At 41.3% G+C, this 19,314-nt stretch overlaps 1 protein-coding gene and 1 non-coding gene across 2 annotated transcripts in view; one reads left to right on the top strand and one right to left on the bottom strand.

The window, feature by feature from the left end:
- The window catches only part of LOC148663817 (zona pellucida sperm-binding protein 3-like), a 55,655-nt gene that overhangs the window by 14,962 nt on the left and 21,379 nt on the right, over positions 1-19,314 (top strand). The window lies entirely within an intron of this gene.
- On the bottom strand, positions 3,258-3,339 carry trnal-aag (transfer RNA leucine (anticodon AAG)). The gene has a single exon. It is a non-coding gene; the product is annotated as a tRNA-Leu (tRNA).

Raw genomic sequence — 19,314 nt, 5'->3', positions numbered from 1 at the left:
AGTGTAGCGGCAATGCTTGTTAATAAGACAGAATTAAGTGTTTCAGTGCTTTCCCAAATGAGGCCTCATCTCTCTGTACATCTCTGTGGTGCAGCCAGAGAGAAACTATTCATGCAGGCTGATTTAAAGATGTTTTCTTTTGATAAGGGACAGCTCCCAAAGGGGGGTGCACATAGCTTAGCCTGGCTATCATGATCAATAGGCATCCATTGGCGCCTATCTGTCTAGGGAGTGCCAGATGGACATCTGGATTGCATTCCTAAGTGTCAGGAGTAAGTGACTCATATCTCACCTTGATCAACCAATCAGGGACTGGTAGGGCCGAGTAACCCACGTGGGACTCTGATGCCCATGGAACTTTCAGCCAATCAACGAGCTGAAATTCCTCCAGGTAAAAACAGGCAACACAGAGAGCCTTTAGTGTAGAATTCTGTGGACTTTTCTAAAGGGAATTCAAAGGAGAATTCCAGGGCAGGATGGCCCAGGAGCAGAAGGCTCCCAAGGGCAGGACATTCTCGCAGCGCGCCTCCTGACCATCCTGAGACTCAGCCCGGACAACCATGGAACGGCCAGTGTGTCCAAGTGCCAGAACTTTCCTTTGTTCTAAGAGTCGAGAGCGGAGGTTGCCAGAGAGTAACCAGAGGATCCACTTGAGGTTAGCACCAGCAGCAGGCCTCTTGAACAGGTCGGAACTGTGGACAGCTGAATCACTATTCAGAACTAGCTCTTCATCAGGAACGAACCGGTCCTCTTCCTGACTTGCTGGGATTCACAGTCATCTTTTCTCCTGTGTGCAAACTTTGCTAGTTAAAGCCAACACTAACTAGCCGGTCAGTGAGCATCAGCAGCGCACCGTCACAAGCCGCACAGCACAGCCTGGCACCGAGCCAGAGAGCGCGGATTGGACAGCAACAGCCTGCAACTGTTTCTTTGTGCCCGCAGGAGATCTGAATCCCCACAGATTGGATGAGTATTCAACTTCACTGCATTACTGCTCGAGAATTCAATTGTTATCCCAACAAGAGTTATGTACTTGTTTTGAGTATCTGATGTAGAAGTTATAACCAAGTTCAATTACGAAACGGTCTAAATGAATGATATACTGAATGTATGTCCTCTTGATATATGTAACTCTTTGTAACTGACTGAATATATACCTTTTGTATTCTGATAACCCTCTCGATAAGATCTGTTTATATGCATATTCTATGTATTAATACATGTATCCTCGTGTATTAGTACCTGTGTGTGTGCATTGTTTGAGTTATATTGCATGGTTGGATTCTAAAGCCATCAAAAGAATCAATTTTGTGATTTACTGCTACAATTAATAATTGTCCAAGTAAATGCCCAAACCCTACAGAAGCATGCAAGAAAATGTGATCATTACCTATGGAATTTCCCGCCAGCGTGGAGTCTGAATTCACAACCTTGAGACTCAGTGTTCAAGAGTCACAGAAGAGGTCAGCCTGGTCTTCAGTTTGCCAACGATAAGCTCCAGCAGTGCTCCTCTGTAAAGCAGATTGTTCGGATCGGTTATGTGGGACGGCACTTCGATACTAAGATCGTTTGCAGCACACGCATGGTTTCCCCCTTCACGCAAAAAACATAGACGAAGGAAGCTCTCTTGTCTTGGGCTCCTGACTCCCGGATTTAAAGCGCTCTGGGTGCCAGCTAAGTCTCTAACAAGCACACTATAAAGACAGGAATTACACTTTGCTCACGTCACGCATGGAATGGCGAGGCTACTTGATCCAATATTATCTAGTCTCACCTCATATGGTGCCGATTCCTGGTTTTCATTTAAGAAAGAGCACTGCAAACACCGTAAACAGTGTAAAACGTGTGATGAAAGAAGTCTTTTCCCCCCTTTGTCTAAAGCAGAACACAGCGGAGTCATGCCGAGGGTTGTGAGATCAAGATTTCAGTGGAGCACTGTCGTCTACGTCTTTAGCTACATGAGTTGGACATCCTCTTGTACACGGAAAGCAGATTGAGATCCTCTGACATGAAAAGTGCCAGATAAAAGCCATTTCTCATCCTTTCTCTTAGTGGTGGAGCTATCGCATGTAAATGAGGCAACTTGCAAGGCAAGCAGGCTCGGTGCACACCGAACGCAGATGTCTCAGAGCAGTTGAGACGTGTCCAAGTGGCTGTCAAAGGACAGCACTTTGCCGGCGCCGTGGCTAAGTTGGCTAAAGCGCCTGTCTAGTAAACAGGAGATCCTGGGTCCGATTCCCAGCGGTGCCTTTCTTCCTGTCTTACTGTACAGAATTTATCCTTATGGGCAAATCCCATGCCTTTTAATTCAGGTGAATGCAAGTGTTCGTTTCCTTTCTGGAACAACTTGTTTTGAAAGAAATCTATACAGCTTGCGAAAGATGAAACACAAATCTTGCTTATCAGTGAAGAACAGGTACTCCCAGCACTCCAGCTAATACCAGCAAAGTTTTTTTTCACCCTAACCCAGAGAATGGAGAAAAGCGAGGCGCCTGTGGCTCTGCAGTGTAATCAGTTCGCGAGTTCGGCGGTTAGCTGAAAGAGTGGTAAATGGAGCTCGCCCCAGCCCGTATTTATTCTTTTAAAGAGGATAAAAAATTAACCTCGCCGCCATTACTACCAGCTTTAAAAGACTGCCATGGGCACGGAAAAAAACACACTACAGATGACTTTTCTGGAACCGAAGCAGAGATTCCTTTACGAACCAACTGATAAAGCTCAGCCAGTGAATACTGTTAACAGTATGTGAAAGCACGATCAACTTTGTAACTGCAACCACAGGAAAAACAGCAAGAAGCAGGCTCCATTCCCCATTTAAATCTGTCGTGCGAGGCATGCTTTTTGCACGCATGAAGTAAATCCCACGATTGCTTTTGAACTTGGACAAAGTACTTCCAAAGGAGCGCTATGCGCAAAGATTTAACAAGCTCAACCCCCGCCGACGATTTGGTGTGAAGAAGCAGAACATTCAAGTTTCACAGACAGAAGCAGCACGCCAACACAGCCAAAATTAAAACGCAGGGCACACTACGATTTGCATTGACACAAAAGTGATCTGGGCAGACGTCGTTCCCTGCATAACGCAAAAAGTGGCAAAGAGCTTTTGGGTTGAGAGGACGCAAGAAGGTTTTTGTTTTGTGCCTTGATGTCAAGCTGAGAAAGTATCTTTAAACACTTTGCTTAGTTTCTCGAGAGACTGCCAAAAAGCAGTTCCCTTCGTCTGAAGCCAGCTGAAAGGGGGTCTCGACAGAAGCACCTGGCAGCGGTAGGATTTGAACCCACGCCCCCGAAGAGACTGGAGCCTTAATCCAGCGCCTTAGACCGCTCGGCCACGCTACCCACTGTGCACTGTCTCTTTGTCTCATTACTTGCCCGGAGGAAGCCGGGTGGGTTTTGCTCTTATCGCCCGAATTAGTGGCGTTATGACCGTGGAACCGACTGCACCTGCTTTTTCTGAGATGCTTCCCCTCTCATGGCGAGATCTCGACTCGAAAGTTGTGTCTTTTACGTTTTATTTGAACAACAAAACTACATACAATACAAACAAGAGCACATATAACGTATCAAGAAAATCATTAAGGGCACATGCTATAATACAATGACACTTTATGAAAAACGATTACACAAAGGTATTCGGGTTTGCTTGAACCTTTAAAAAAAAGTGATCTGAAACTACCCAGCTTACAATCTCTGAGGTAGTTGTCACTAAACTCGGACGTGATGTGCCACACATGTGCCATGTGCCTTTACTTTTGTAAAAAACTGGTATCGGGAAAATTAAAGTCGAAACCCAAAACAGTAACATATTTAAGAGTAAATGCCTCCTAATAGCTAGCAAGCGCTCCTAGTTAGTAAAGTTGTTTGTGTCCCAGCCTGTCACGCGGGAAACCGGGGTTTGATTACCGACGGGGAGACAGCTAGTTTTTTTATGATCAGATTCCAGTCTTTAATGCTGTGTGTGAGAGTTTACGTAACTTTCCTTTTCTCACATTTTCTGACGACTATTCCGAAGGAGCGCCCTATCAACTCCTAATACTTTTCAAAAATCTGCCTGCATGTTTGATTAGTTTTGTTTTACTTAGAAAAAGTTCAATATTGATCATAACTAAAGAAAATTATGATCAGAAACAAAAACAAAATGTTGAAGATGCAACTCGATCTTGAATCAGAGCTGGGTGACATGGGCTTCTGTTCTGATATGGTTGTACGAGAAACAGGAGGAATCTCTTCTCTCCTATGGAACATGAGCTGAATCAGGAATGAGACATGTCATATATCAACGCATGACCTACATCGTAAAACTAAAATAAAAACTAACATTAAGTTATCAGAGACATCCATTTATATACAAACAAGAGACAGACAAAGCAATAATTCTACATTAACTTGTCCTGCACTGATCAGACTAATTGAAATGGTCTGATTCAGAGCCTGTGCAGCTCGTGCTAATACAACAACGACAGTATTGAACCCTCAGCACCATACTGACTACTGAGCACAAGTTCAGCTGCTCTCCAGCTTTGTTACGCACGTTTTTTTATTGCAAATGGAGCTGATCTCCAGACAGTACAGTGTTAGTCAGCAGCCTCTACTAGTAATACATCGCCCCTGTCCAAAATCTCTAGGTAAAAAAACACATTTTATACATTTGTCTGTTTAAAGATATAATCTCTTTAAAAAAGACAAAGGGTTTGTGTGTCAATTGTTTCGAATTAATTTCGAACGCAAAGAAAAGTAGTTTTCTTCCAAGAAATCACACATTTGTCGCATCCTCCATACTATACTTCTCTCTTGTAGTAGTAAAGCATTTTGATTTAAACTGAACAATATATTAAATGCTTCATCTATACACTTACGATTAACATAGGCAGCCTTGAACGGATTGCGGAAATCAAATATACAGATGGATTCAGAGTGTGCTTTCCAACTTTTGTGTAACATTTTCCTTTGATAGGGCGGAGTTGTTTTTAAAATCTGGATTAAATAAAAAGGAGTGACGTCAGTGTAAAACAGCTTTCCTTCATGGGGAACAACGGTTGTGTTCCATATTTCTAATTATTTTGGTTTCAAGATAGCAATTTAGTATGAAACATAAAAGCCACCTGGATAAATCTGTTACACGTCATTTACAATGGTCTTTCAACTAATAGCCAGTGCAGGGATCAAACCCCAACTGTTGTTGCGAGTTGCATAAGGCTCTGCAACATGCAGATGAGAAACTAACCTCCGCTTCTTCAGTATATACACAGTGAGCTATATTTGCGAGCCTACTGCCCCCTGCGGGCTCTGTATTTGATTGCGGTACAAGACCGGCCGTGGAGGTAAAGTGAGACGGGTGTGTACATTAAAAGGCTCATAGCGTCCCTGGGAAGGCTCAAACCACCACCCTTTTTGTTAACAACCGAGCCACAAAGACTCATGTACAGCTGAACACTCCTCGGTCTCAGTGAAAGTGATACACTCCGTAAAATTTCTGGAGAATCATTTGTCAATTTCCCTACGGGATTAATAAAGTATTATCTATCTCTCTTAAAGGAAAATCGCCAACAGTGGCCGATATCTATTGGAGTTTTTTTCATTCTATACTGCAATTTCTGAAGGGTACAGGCTTGGGGAATTGGACCTTATGGTGAAGGCTGCGGGCTCAGCAGCAGCAGAACCTGATCAGTATCGGTTGACTCCGATATACTTAACCTCTGGATTTAGAGACATTTACCTTAGTGTCGGTATACTAAGATGTTTTGGTAACGAGGAAGGACGGACAAAGCAAATTGGCAGAATGTGTGCTATTTTGTTGACTACAAGTCCTCACATGCCAGAGGGTCAATATTAAAAAAAAACGTAACAGTATAATCTCTTGTACTTCACGATTTAATAGTGTCTGTTACATTGTGTCTCACACCTCAGTCTCAGAATTGTGAGACGAGTTTGTAATCAGGAGGGAGGGCCATAGTAATTCAGCAGAAATTGCATTCACCTTTTCCCAATGCATTCTCACATGCCATTTTCTCACATGCCATGCTCAGAGGGTCATATTTTTAAAATGGTACCGTAAAATGTCCTGAAGTTCAGGATTTTGACAGTCTGTTATATTGTGTCTCACACCTTGATGTCAGAAATATGAGATGATTTTAAAATCAGGAGGGAGGGCCCTAGAAATATAGCAAACATTGCATTTACCATTTGACAATGTATTCTCTCGTGCCATGTTCAGAGGGTCGTATTTAAAAAAACGGTACAGTACAATGTCCTGAAGTTCAGGATTTTGATAGTCTTTTCCATTGTCTATCAAACATCTGTGTCAGAATTTTTAGACATTTTTATAACCAGGAGGTAGGTTCGATCACCCTCTGCTCATCCTCAGTTAACCATTTAGTCTCATATGCCATGTTCTAAATGTCCCATTTAAAACGGCTATATTAAAATTTCTTGTAAAATGCAAGAGTTTGAGACTTTTTATGATCAGAAGGCAAGGTCGTGGAAAATATGCAGGAAGTGCCAGTGAATTTACGTTTTGCCTTTGTCTTATTTACTCGTGGTATAACATGCCAGTTTGTTTTATTGTGAGTTGTGTTTCTGAAATGTGTTTCATACAAAAATGCAATTTGGACAGTCTCTACTTACATATTCCCCTTTACTGAGGAAATGTACAATAATACATCCGGATAAGTATTTTTAAAAATGACTGTAGAGAGCCATCTACAGGCGAAAGACGACATAACATCACAGCAGTAGCATTTAAGATGGAACGAAAAACACAAAGCAGCAGCTGGCGAATAAGAAGCCAACTTCAGCCTCGTTAATGCAATAGCATTAGGTGAGGTGGAAAAATATTTCTTGCTCTGAATCTTAACATTTTTATAGGACGTGTTCTAGGACCTCTTGCCTCAGAAAAAAAACTGCCAGTACATCACTTATTTCTACTCCATCAATAGCAGCAGTGTTATCAGTACTGAGCCAGGAGTTCCAGGAGGAAGGATTATTCAGATGCAAACATTGTCCCAAAATCGATGTACTCTTCAATGATATTCAAATCCTCAAATTCTTCATCTGAATGTCGATATTGAAATATGATATCGTACAAATTGTGGTTTTCTTTTTAAAGCAAATTTTATGCTTTAAATTAAATAAATTGTATTTATTATGAATGTGCCGGAATTTTTTCAATACTTTAGAGGGTTCTGCCATTTTAGATGTTATGCTGTTCCTGTCTGATTTATCAAATGTGTCATTTAAATCTCCCGTCATTTCTATATCAGCCTGAAGGCCTTGAAGTAAAGATTGCAATTCATCCAAAAATGCAATTCATCCAAAAAAAGTTTCCCACTGGTGATACATACAAGGAAATGAATGTACATTTTCCCCCCAAATCAACAAATTTAAGCATTGATCGTCCTATTTTAAAATGACACTAAAATACAATATATTAAAAAGCTCTGTAAAATAATAAAAAAAATAAAACAAGGTAAAAAGAAATAATACACAGTTATAAAGCTCAGGAATTATCAATGGGAAGTTACAATGGGTTGATATGATTTAAAAAATAAAATGTTTGAAAAAATCCATTTACAATATGCTAAAAATGGCAAGAATACTTAAAACAGGTGTGTAAAATTTTAAAAAATAAATAAAACAAGTTAAAAATAAATACTAAATGGGTTTAAAATTCAGGAATGTGATTGGTCAGATGCTTACAATGAGTGTTGCTGGTGTTTCGTGTGATTTACCGAAATGAAAAAAATATTCAATTTAAAAACGGCAAGAGCTCGTATGAAAAAAAAGTTCTTAAGTATCTTTGTTGTAACAGCTGCGCCAGAACTAGTGTATTCATATACATCAGAAAAGTAGCTGAACTTGACTGGTTTATATTCAGTTATATGCATTGGGGACGAAAAGGAGACTTACATGGATTTTATTAGGTTTGAGGAATCAGAAAATTAATTTTTACATGTTTATGCCTACGAGCAGAAATAACTTCCTGCTTTCAGCACTTTTATTGTTTTTGCTTGTAACCTCGAACAGAGAAACCCAGTACTGACTCATAGAAACGCCCCGGAGTTTCTGTGTTTCTGGGATTTAAGAGGGATGTACTGTATGAAGACAGTAAAGGGAGTTTTTTTTTCCCGCTGTAGAGTATGAAGGCGGTTTGATGAGTCTGGAGGGAGGAGACACGCATTCCGCACGGGGAGCGCAGAACAACGAGTTTCACCTGCAGCTCGCCGAGTCCTGTCCTATATAATCGCTGAGCCTGGGACACACTGAGTCTCTAACCAGTGTTCGAGATGTAAAGGGTTGAACCCAGAAGTCGAGAGTGGAGTTTTTGTATAAGTGTAAGATTAAGGGAATAGGGTTTTGGTGGGTTTGGTGCACAGATGAGGTTTCGGTTTAGGTTTAGTTTGCTTTTGACACATTTGTAACGGCCATGGCGGCCTGTAGAGTCGGCATGTGCTGTTACTTTTGCGCACGTTTGGTGTATAAGGGTGGTGAGGTTTCGGCTCACTCGGGTGATATTTCATGGTTGGACTTTTCAAGGAAGGTGTTACAGAAAGTCAAATGATGTCAAATGCTTAATCACTTTGCTGAAGGGAATTGGTTTTGACATTAGTTTCAATCGGTGAAGTTACTGGAAGAATTTTGGATGAAAATAGAGGAGGAAAAAAAGATGTGGGCCTGATTAGAATGTTTGAATGGCAGAAGCTGATGGATCTTTCTAATGTGGTGTGAGCCTGGTCAGTACCTGGATGGGAGACCTCCTGGGAAAAACCAAGGTTGCTGCTGGAAGAGGTCTTAGTGGGGCCAGCAGGGGGTGCTCACCCTGTGGTCTGTGTGGGTCCTAATGCCCCAGTATAGTGACGGGGAAACTATACTGTAAACGGGCGCCGTCCTTCGGATGAGACTTAAAACCGAGGTCCTGACTCGCTGTGGTCATTAAAAAATCCCAGGGCGTTTCTCGAAAAGAGTAGGGGTGTAACCCCGGCGTCCTGGCCAAATTTCCCATTAGCCCTTACCAATCACGGCCTCCTAATAATCCCCCTCTATGAATTGGCTACATTACTCTGCTCTCCTCCCCACTGAAAGCTGATGTGTGGTGAGCGTTCTGGCGCAGTATGGCTGCCATCACATCATCCAGGTGGATGCTGCACACTGGTGGTGGTGGAGGGGAGTCCCCATTACCTGTAAAGTGCTTTGAGTGGAGTGTCCAGAAAAGCGCTATATAAGTGTAAGCAATTATTATTAATTAATAGGACTGTGATTGTTCGCATGTTTAATGAGATGGTGATGAAGGAAGATGTTGTGACATGGTTGTCTAAGTATTGTTTAGTGAAAGGTGAGCTTCAGAAAGTCTTGGATGATAATGGCATCTGGAACTGTGCATGGAGAGTACCTGTTTCATTGCATGAAGACAAAAAATGGTTATGGTGGATTTAAACACATTCCTTCTTTGATTGGATTAGGTGAAAATAGAGGCCTTGTGTTCTGCCAAGGGCAGCCAAAACCGTGCAGGAGATGTGGGGAGCTGGGTTACTTTGTGGATGCCTGTACAAAGGTGGTGTGTGGTATGTGCAAGGAAATTGGACATGCATATACTGAATATACAAGCGTGAGGAAATGTAATCTCTGTGAGTGTGAAGGTCATGTGTTTAAAGACTGTCCAAATTCCTTTGCAAATAAAACAAAACTGGGAAGACCAATGCAAAAACGGGAAGAGTTTGAAGAGGCATTTAGGGCTGGAGCAGTGGTTATGGATCAGGAACTGGATGTGGTTGATGTTGAAGAAAGTGGTGAAAAAGAGAGCGAGGGTTCAGAATGGAGTGAAGGGGATGAGGGGGAGGTAAAAGAGAATGATGATGTTGCAAAAAGTGAGGTGGAATCTGAATTGATTGGTAGCATCTCTTCCAATAGCCTGCCACCTGTGGAGACTGAAAGTGCTCAAATGAAATGTACAGAACAGAGGGTGCAGTCTAAAAGAGACATTGGATTTAGAAAATGATTTAACTCCAAGCAGTAGAGTGAGGGAAGATCATTTTCCGAGTCCTCAGGTAGGTTCTCCCATGGGTTTAGATGTCTCCAATATATGTGATCTTACTGACCAAGCTTTAGAACCAGAGACTCAAGGAGGGCAGGTGGAGAAATATCCTATGGAGACAATTAAAGCAAAAGGGGGGGGGGGCTTTATAGTAGGTGTCACCTACTGAATGATTGTAGCCAGAGCTTTTAGTCTCCCCTGGTCCTACTTTAAGTATGGCTCTTAATATTGTGTCAATAAATGTGAGAAGCATTCGCTCCAAGTTAAGGGCAAGGACTATACTATCATTTGTGAGGAAGGTAAATGCTGATATTGTGTTGTTACAGGAGTGTGGGTTACCCTTTAAAAACTGCTATAAGGATATGGAAGAACTGTGGACATTGGGCCCATCAATCTGGAGTGGGTCCAAAGAAAATAAATCTGATGGTATAGCTGTTCTAATTAAAAATAAGATGGTAGAGGTACGTCAGCACCCTGTAATGAAACCAGGGAGAGCACTGGTGGTGTATCTGGGTTTCATGAATGTCTAATTTAAACTCTTAAATATATATTGTCTGAGTTGCTCACATGACAGATATGTCCTAATTCAGGAACTGAGTATATTTATTGGGATGGGAACCAGTGGTTTTAGCTGGGGATTTTAATTCTCTTTTAGAAAGAGAAGGCAGAATGAGGGGCGAGAGACGGGTCCAATTTGATAAATCATCAATATTATTGCAAACATTATGTAAAGATTTTAAACTGAAAGATGGCTTCAAACTTCATAGTCAGGGGAGGGCAGGTTTCACATGGGACTAGTCTAATGGGACCCAAGCCTCACGCATTTTGTTTTGTTACGTGATTTTACTTGCACGACCGCAGGCCTAACCCCTGTTTTTTTTTCTCTGACCATTGTCTGCTGTCATGTACAATTTCTATTCCAACAGCTGTTACTGTGGGGAAGGGTGTGTGGAAGCTCGATATTTTGCTTCTGGAAGGTGAGGAAGTGACGCACAGGTTCAGGGAAAGATATAAGGAATGGCGGTCTTTGTATGACCTGTTTGGCACAAGAGCACAGCGGCCAACCCTGCGCTCTGACCCCCAGCTTCTCTCCCTGTCTGTGTGTCTCATGGAGTTAGAAAGACTACAAGCTGTGCAAACTTCCAAATCTTTAACATCATTTCAAGGGTGTATGATAGATCATTCACAAGATCAAATGGCTGTTTATTATTGTAAGAAATGTAGTTCACTACTGTTCTTTTTACTCTTTTGCTTGCATTATACAGCCGTTAAGTGCATTTAGAACCTAAGAGATATCCAACTGATTAACCTGTCTGATGAATGTTAAATGGGTTGTGACTTTTGGCAAAGTTTTTTGCAACATTTGTTTCATGAATACCATTCATCTCTATAACAACTTTCCTGTACCCTGAACATATGTTTTAAATTGCTTGATCCCATTTGGTGCAACCTTTCCGTTGTACTCGTAATGTGTTGTTTGCATTAGGAGTGTGTTAAATAAGCAGAAAAGAAGCCCGTTTCTTCTACTGCTTCTGATCTTATACAGTGGTCAGAATCTCTCATCCAAAAGCTGATGAGTGGGAGGGGGGGAAATTAGTGCGTAAAAAATCATTAAAGAGCATAAGGGTTTTCATCACATGGACTTGTTTGACTGTTTTGGTGCCAGATCAATTAAAGGACAACAACCAGAAACACTGGTTCTCAGACTGAACGCATTCTCCTTCAATAATCTTTTTTACCAACAGGTGAGTGGAGTTGCCATGGGCACCAGAATGGGACCCAGCTATGCCAATATCTTTGTTGGCTGGGTAGAAGAACGCTTCTTCGCTTTCTACACTGGCTATGTCCCTGACCTCTACAAGCGATATATTGATGACTGCGTCACTGCCGCCACATGCTCCAACGATCAGCTTAAGTGCTTCCTGCATCATTTCACCAACTTCCACCTGTCCCTCAAATATATGGTTAACATATCTTCCACTACTCTTCCGTTTCTGGACATCAACTTCTCCATCAACTACCCCAGACTCTCCACTTCTGTTTATTACAAACCCACGGATTCACAAAGCTATCTCTTGTTTTCACCCCAAACATACTAAAAATTCTCTCCCTTTTTCACAGTTCCTTCGGCTACAACAAATATGCAGCAACGACATCGACTCCCAGAATCAAACCCTCAAAATCTACTCCTTTTTCCATCAACAGAGGATACCCCAGCAGTGTTATTGACAGGGCCCTTGCCCGAGCCAAAAACACCCCTCGGACCATCAACCCAATCAGGAACTCCCACCATAACAACCGCATTCCTTTGGTGCTTCCCTAACACACTTCCTATCCCCAGGACTGTTAATGACAACTTTTCCATCCTACAGGATGATCCCTCCATTGGGGCCCTCTTTTCTGACCGCCCCATCATCTCATATCGCCAATCACCTAATCTGCGCAACCTTCGTGTTCACAGCTCCCTTGACCGCTCTCAGCAACCATCCACACCAGGTACTTTCCCCTGCAACAGAGCTCGCTGTATCGCCTGCAAGTACACATCCAACACCACACTCATTCTAGGCCCCTCAGGACAATTCTGGATCACCCAGATGGCATCTTGTACCTCCAGGAACCTTATTTACTGTATCTCTTGCAGTAAATGCCCAGTTTCTCTCTATATTGGAGAAACAGGAAGGAGACTTGGAGACCGCTTCAGAGAACATGTCAGGGCTGTGAAGATTGAAGATCTCTCCAAAAACCATTGTTTCTCATTTCACCTCTGATGCCCATGACCACTCTAATCTCTCCGTCTGTGTTCTCAAAGATGGTTTTCTGAACTCATACATTAGAAAGACTACCGAAACCAAACTTATCCTGCAGCTAGGATCACACCTTCCCCCTTCTCTAAACAACAAACTACTATTCTACTAAATTTTCTCCATTCATTGGAAGTTGTATTTCACACCTCTCAACACCTATTCTGACTTCACACCTCTTGATTGCCCTCTCTTTCTGTCCCCTGCTCCCATCTCTCACTCCTCCTCCCTCCCAGCCTTTGTTCTCCCACTACATTACCTTTGCCTACTGCCTTCTCTTTCTCACACCTGAAGAAGGCTCCACAGCCGAAACATTGTTTTCTCTCTTCTTTTTTTTTCAGCATGGAATAAACCTATTACTTGTTCCTTAACAACCGGAAACAATATCTTCGGTCTTTCCAGAGCTGTAAGTAGTCATTCCAAGTTTATTAACTTGTCTCTGTGCTTGTATGTACTCTTCAATAGCCACTGATGTTATTTACAGCAACTATTTTTAAAAATAAATTAGCATTTTTTTGGACTTCCTTTAAAGAATTGGCACATTTGGCAGAGCGGTGGCTCTGTGGCTGTTGGCTGCACCTGTGGCTGGAAGGTTGCTGGTTTACATCCCACGGTCGGCAGAGGAATCCTACTGTCACGGGACAGAGAAGGAGCGCCCTCTGGCTGCAGAGGGCGTGACACCTACTCCATTGGGCTCCTGAACAAGGCCCTTAACCCCAACTGCTCCAGGGGTGCTGTATAAATGGCTGACCCTGTGCTCTGACCCCAAGCTTCTCTCCCTGTATGTGTGATTCAAGGAGAGCAAGCTGGGGTACGCAAAATAAGAATTCCTAATGCAAGAAATTGTATATGGTCAATACAGTGATCATATCTTATTGGCACATGGTAATCTCCAAGGAACAAGTAATAGGTTTATTCCATGCTGAAAAGAGAAGAAGAAAACACAATGTTTTGACCATGGAGCCTTCTTCAGTTATGATTTGATTTTTTACAATCATACCCACACAAACTTTGCAATTTTTAAAAATCTTGCAAACACAACCCAGATATGTTGACTTAAAAAAAAAACAATTTGGGGGGTAATTTTTTTTTAAGAAACACATACTTCTTTTCTAGTTTTTTATGTGGCTGTGACTGTCAGAAATCCTCAGTGAAAAGGTATGCAGATCCTGTGCAGATGTAAGTAGTTATTGAGACAGGCGATCAATCCAGAACGTCAGGCGAGGTCCAAGGTCGAGAGGCAAAAGAGAGTCCATAACCAGTAAGCGAGATTCAGAGTAAACGCGAGGTAGAGCTCTCAAAGAGAAGACTCAATACCGAGTAGCGGGAAGCGGGTTTGAATGGTTAAAACAGTGCTGCTTGCCGCACAGTAGAGCATGTGCTGGTGGATTAACACATGTTGATCTCCACCAGTTGGCTGGTGGTCTTGACATTGACAGAATGCTGTTTTGTGATTGATGCTATATCAAAATATAGGGTCCCTCAAAAATTAAACAGAAATAAAAACATTGAATGGATTTGTACATCTGTTGCACTCCTACACTATTAACATCCATTGGGAGTTGAATTTCAATTATGTTTCCACTTCATTCAGATGTGTTCCCTATTTTTCAGATTGTTGGCAATGCCACATGTTAAAGGAGGACAGAGAGGTAGGAGGCCAGACCTGTGGCTGGTGGAGTAGGGAATGAGATCAAAGAATTTCTGAAGTTTTTTAAGCTAGAAAAAAAAATTAGGTGGCATGACAATATGTGGTTAATACTTGCTTGTGAGCAGATCTCCCTTGATTTAGACAAACTCTTGTTCGGCCGATGATTTCAGATCAAAATCTGAATCAAGTGGAAAGAAAGCTGAATTACGCTGGGTACTGGGTATCACTGTTACGCCATCAGGTCATGCTAGGAGGATTGGGGGGATGAAATTGACACAGAGGGACCCAATGTGGGGGCTGAACCCACAGTTTTGAGATTAAGAGATTCTTGCTCTATGGACTGCGCCTATATAACTCTTGTGCTCCAGCAGTAATGTTTCTGGGTGTGGATGAACATGACATAATAGACTGACAGCAGGAACACGTGGCCCACAGGCAGTGACAGTATCGCTATATTTGGCTGCAGTATATTGTGTTGAGAGCAGCAATAACTTTCCTGCAGAGATGGGAGTGCCTTTAATAAAGCTCTTTCAATCAGACAGAATAACAGGAACTGACCTAAAGTTTCGGCTGTGGATCCATCTCCACATGGGGGAAAGAGACAGTAAAATAGCGATGAAGAAACAGAAAGATTTGTGCTCGCTGCAAAGTAGGAAAGAGGTGGTCAGACACATAAAACAGCTTGGTGATAATTTGCAGCGACAGTTTTATGTTATTTAGTACACGGATTTCTCTTCATGTTCCTTAAGATGTGTAATTTGTATGTTGGTTGTATGAGAACAGTTTCTTCTCAAGTCCTGTCAATTGACAGTGGAGAGCTAGCTGGTGCACATCTTCAAGAAGACTCTCTTTAAGGCAATTACAATTTTCTCGAACAAATCTGTGTCATATATTTTTTAAATAGTTTAGCTAATAAGCAACGAAAGTATAAATGAATTCTCCCGATCTCCATTCGAAGATAAAACTCCATGTGCGAGTCGAAGTTTCCTTGAAGCTACTGATGTTCGTCATTATTGGACATTCCCGGTGATATTGACTAAGGAGCTCAATTTTGACGTGTCGTAGTTCAACATGTGCAAAACACTCGTATCCCCTGCAAATATCGGCAAGGTCAGTGATATTCTCAACAATTTGTGCCATTGCAATTCGTGCAATTCGTGCCATACTTTTTCGAAATGTATTCTGACATGCCAGGATCATAGGGTCATATTTAAAAAACTGGTGCATTAAAATTTCTTGTACTTCAGGATTTTGATAGTCTGTTACATTGTCTTTCACACGGCGGTGTCAGAACTGTGAGACATTTTCATAATCGGGGGGAAGGCCGTAGCAATAAGCAGAAAGTGCAATCACCTTTTCCCAGTGTAAGTCCGTGTTGTGGTGAGTTTTTAAAATTGGTTTGCGATTTTCTGAAATATATTCCACACAAAAATATAATTTGGACAGTCACTATTTGGATATTCCCTTTCAGTGAAGATGTCTACAGTATTCCAGCCGGATTAGTACTGATTGAAGAGAGCCATCTACAGGCGAAAGGTGACATAACATCACAGCAGCACCATTTAAGGTGGAACGAAAAACACGCATAAGAAGCTGGTGAATAAGAAGCTACTGTAACTTCAGCCTCGTAGCAGACCCTGGGAGGCACGCTCAAAATAATCATCTTTCCCAGTACTTCAGAGTCATATTTAGATCGCTTTACTGCAATTTTATTTGATTGATGGGAGATGTGAAGCCATCGAGCCTGTACTGCGCTTTCACATTGAAATTGAAGCCATTTCTCCTGCTTTCTCTCAGTGTCCGGGCTGCAATTGCGTGTAAAGGAGGCGACTTGAAAATGAAACGTGTAATCACCTTACAGAGGGTCTTCACGACGGGGTGCGTCAGCTAGTTCTCCATTATTGTCAGTTTACTGGACTTCTGAAGAAACCTATCTACAACGAAGATACAAACTGCACAGTTTAAGGCACATGAAGAGAAATCTGTTTGCTGATTGACTCAAAAAATGTCGATACAAATAATCTGCCAGGCTGATTTACTTGTCCGACCACCTCCCTCCGTCCCCCTTTGCTGTTAGCACAATTCTTTCAGTTTCTTTTCTTGTATTTTCCTTGCTATTTTAGTGTTCCCCATGTATAGATGGATCCACAACCGAAACCGTTTTCACCCTGTGTTTCTGCATACCTCGCACAGTTCCAGTGGCACAATCGGTCAGCGTGCGGTACTTATACAGTAGTGCACAGCGGAGTCATGCCGAGGTTGTGAGTTCAAGCCTCACCTAGTGTCTTTAGCTACTGAAAGCAACTGTTAAGTTTAGATACTATCAGGTATCTGATGAAGATAAATTAACATCAAACGAAGAAGTAAAGGTTTACTTCGAGTCACAATCAAATAAGGCTCCGCAGCTGAAACATTGTGTTTCCTTCTCTTTTCAGCATGGAATAAACCTTAACTTTTTCCTTTGACGCCCATGCATGCTGACGCAGCTCCCTACTTAAATTACCATCAGCTGTGTATTTCCAGCTGACCTGTACACAAATATATGAGAGAGGTCTACTGAGACGAGAGGAGCACTGAAGACTTGAAAAAGCTCTCGCATTAGACTCTGTGTTTTTGTTGTTCCCCAGATTTGTTTTTAATGTTCTTTTTCTTTTGAAGTTGTTGCGTTTGGTTTTTTTTTTCGTAGTTGTTAGACAACTACCGGGATTTACCTAGGTTCCTGGAAGACTTCTTGTTTTGTGTTTGTTGTATTTTCGGGTTACAACAATTGTTTTTTTCTATTGATAGGACCCCACGCATTACTATGGGAGTAGTTAACATTAGTTCTTACATTGTACAGTACCTGAAATTACCACATAAACTACTACTCTGTTTCCTTTTTTTTTGACAGGCACAAGTGAAGTTTGTTTTTCCTTGCTGCTGATTGGTAGCTACAATGGGTCAATTGCAATAAACTTGTATTCAATAAACTCCGCTGAAATTTGTCAGCAACTCTGTACTAAACCTGTTCTCAATTGCAACAAACCTTAAATAACAGCTGCTGCCCGTTAGATGTTACTGCATTAGGAGTCTAGCTTAAACCACCTCTTCATAGGTTTTAAGCAACTCAGTAGCGGACTAAACAGAACAATTGATCACATTAGAACCGTCTTGAATGTAATGGAAATAATGGACTCATTAAGTAACAAGGTTATGCACCACTTGCTTGAAAATTATTATTATATTTAACTAAAATTGCTTTCCAGACACCACAAATATTCACAATGAATGTTATCATTACACGTATTTATTAATAAAAGTGTTATTTATTAATAATTAAGTTCCATGTATATCTTTATTAGTAGCTGTATTACAAGTAATGCATATACAGTCTTTATTATAGTTAGTTTTCAGTTATCCTGGGGAGGGAAGAGAATGGAAATTAAGGAAATAAAAATTTAAAGGGCTTTCAACTCTTCAATGTGTTCTGTCATAGCTGTGTGTTGTCATATCTGGGTGTTAATTTAGTATATTTGTTGTATTATTTATTGTGATTTGACACTAAACTTGTGTTTCTCAGGAGAAAGCAGTAATATTTTTTTTTTAGTTTTTTGAGGGTACAGAAAATTGTATTGTCTGGCCAAATGTAAGGTTACATTAAGAAACCCTTATTGTTACCTTTTGCAACGTTATTTATTTAAGACGGTTCTTCAGAATAGTGTCCCTTACGTATCTGTGACTGTGGTCCAACAATAACGGTGCTGAAATAGCCGGAATGTGTGGGAAGAAGATGGAGATGGAACAGGAGGCTTATTCAGTCGATAGAAAGGTTGTGTAGGACTGAACACACTACGGTTATGGTACTGGGTTTAAGAGCATTACGATCCTACAGTCTCCTGATCCGTAATCAGATGCGTTATCCAATGCACCACTGGCCCTTGTACCGCATTCCTCAAGTGCACCACTATGAGCTTGCGCCGCTACAATAATAAATTGCCCCAGTCCAAATTTTCTCAATTAGGTGCACGTTTTCTATGTGTATTTAGTTAAACAGTCTTTCATTTTGTCTGTTTTAAAAATTGCATCTCTTTAAAACAGACAAACGAGTTTATGTGTTGCGCTGAAATTCACACATGAGGGAATTCAAACGAAAGAAATCACAGAAAAGATATCGCGCTTAAAAAGAAATCCAGAGTGGAGATGCTGGTGATAGAAAACGATGCATGAGATGCTTTACCTCTGAACTAAACTCGGCTCTTTAATTGTGTTAGGAAGAGTGAATAGCCAACAGTGTACATTTTAAAAATCAAAGCAAGACAATGAGACACGAAGAGAATTCGGAACACGAGCCTCTCCTTCATTGTTTAATGAGCTTTTAATGAACGCCTAAGTGAAAGACAAATTCACTATTTTCACTTTGTGATTAAAAAACACTTTTATCACATGTTAAGCACTCCTGATGGTGTCGAATAGTTCTCTTTTCTACCCTCATCATTTGAGGATCCCCAGCTAAAATATATTTTTAAACTACAACAAAATTGCAATATTTTGAATACTATTTAAGTTTACATAGTCACATTCCCGTGATATTGACTTAGGCGCTCAACTATTAACTTCTTGTAGTTTGACTTGTGCCAAAAGTTTGAAATCTCTGCAACTATCAGGATGCTTAAGGACATCCAAAGAAACCCCATCACATTTAGGGGAGACGGTGTTGAGGTCAGATTAATTTGAAATGCGTCTCTGGGGACTTTTGATTTACCAACGTTATGTTTAACTGAAGGATACGCTAACTGACTGTGCCATAGAAACTAACGCACATCACCTTTCTTCTACATTCACAGGTTTTTGGCTAA

The sequence above is a fragment of the Lepisosteus platostomus genome, chromosome 5 (genome assembly GCF_059453375.1).
Source record: "Lepisosteus platostomus isolate fLepPlt1 chromosome 5, fLepPlt1.hap1, whole genome shotgun sequence".
Taxonomy (NCBI): Eukaryota; Metazoa; Chordata; class Actinopteri; order Semionotiformes; family Lepisosteidae; genus Lepisosteus; species Lepisosteus platostomus.
This window is presented reverse-complemented; position numbering and strand designations above follow the sequence as displayed.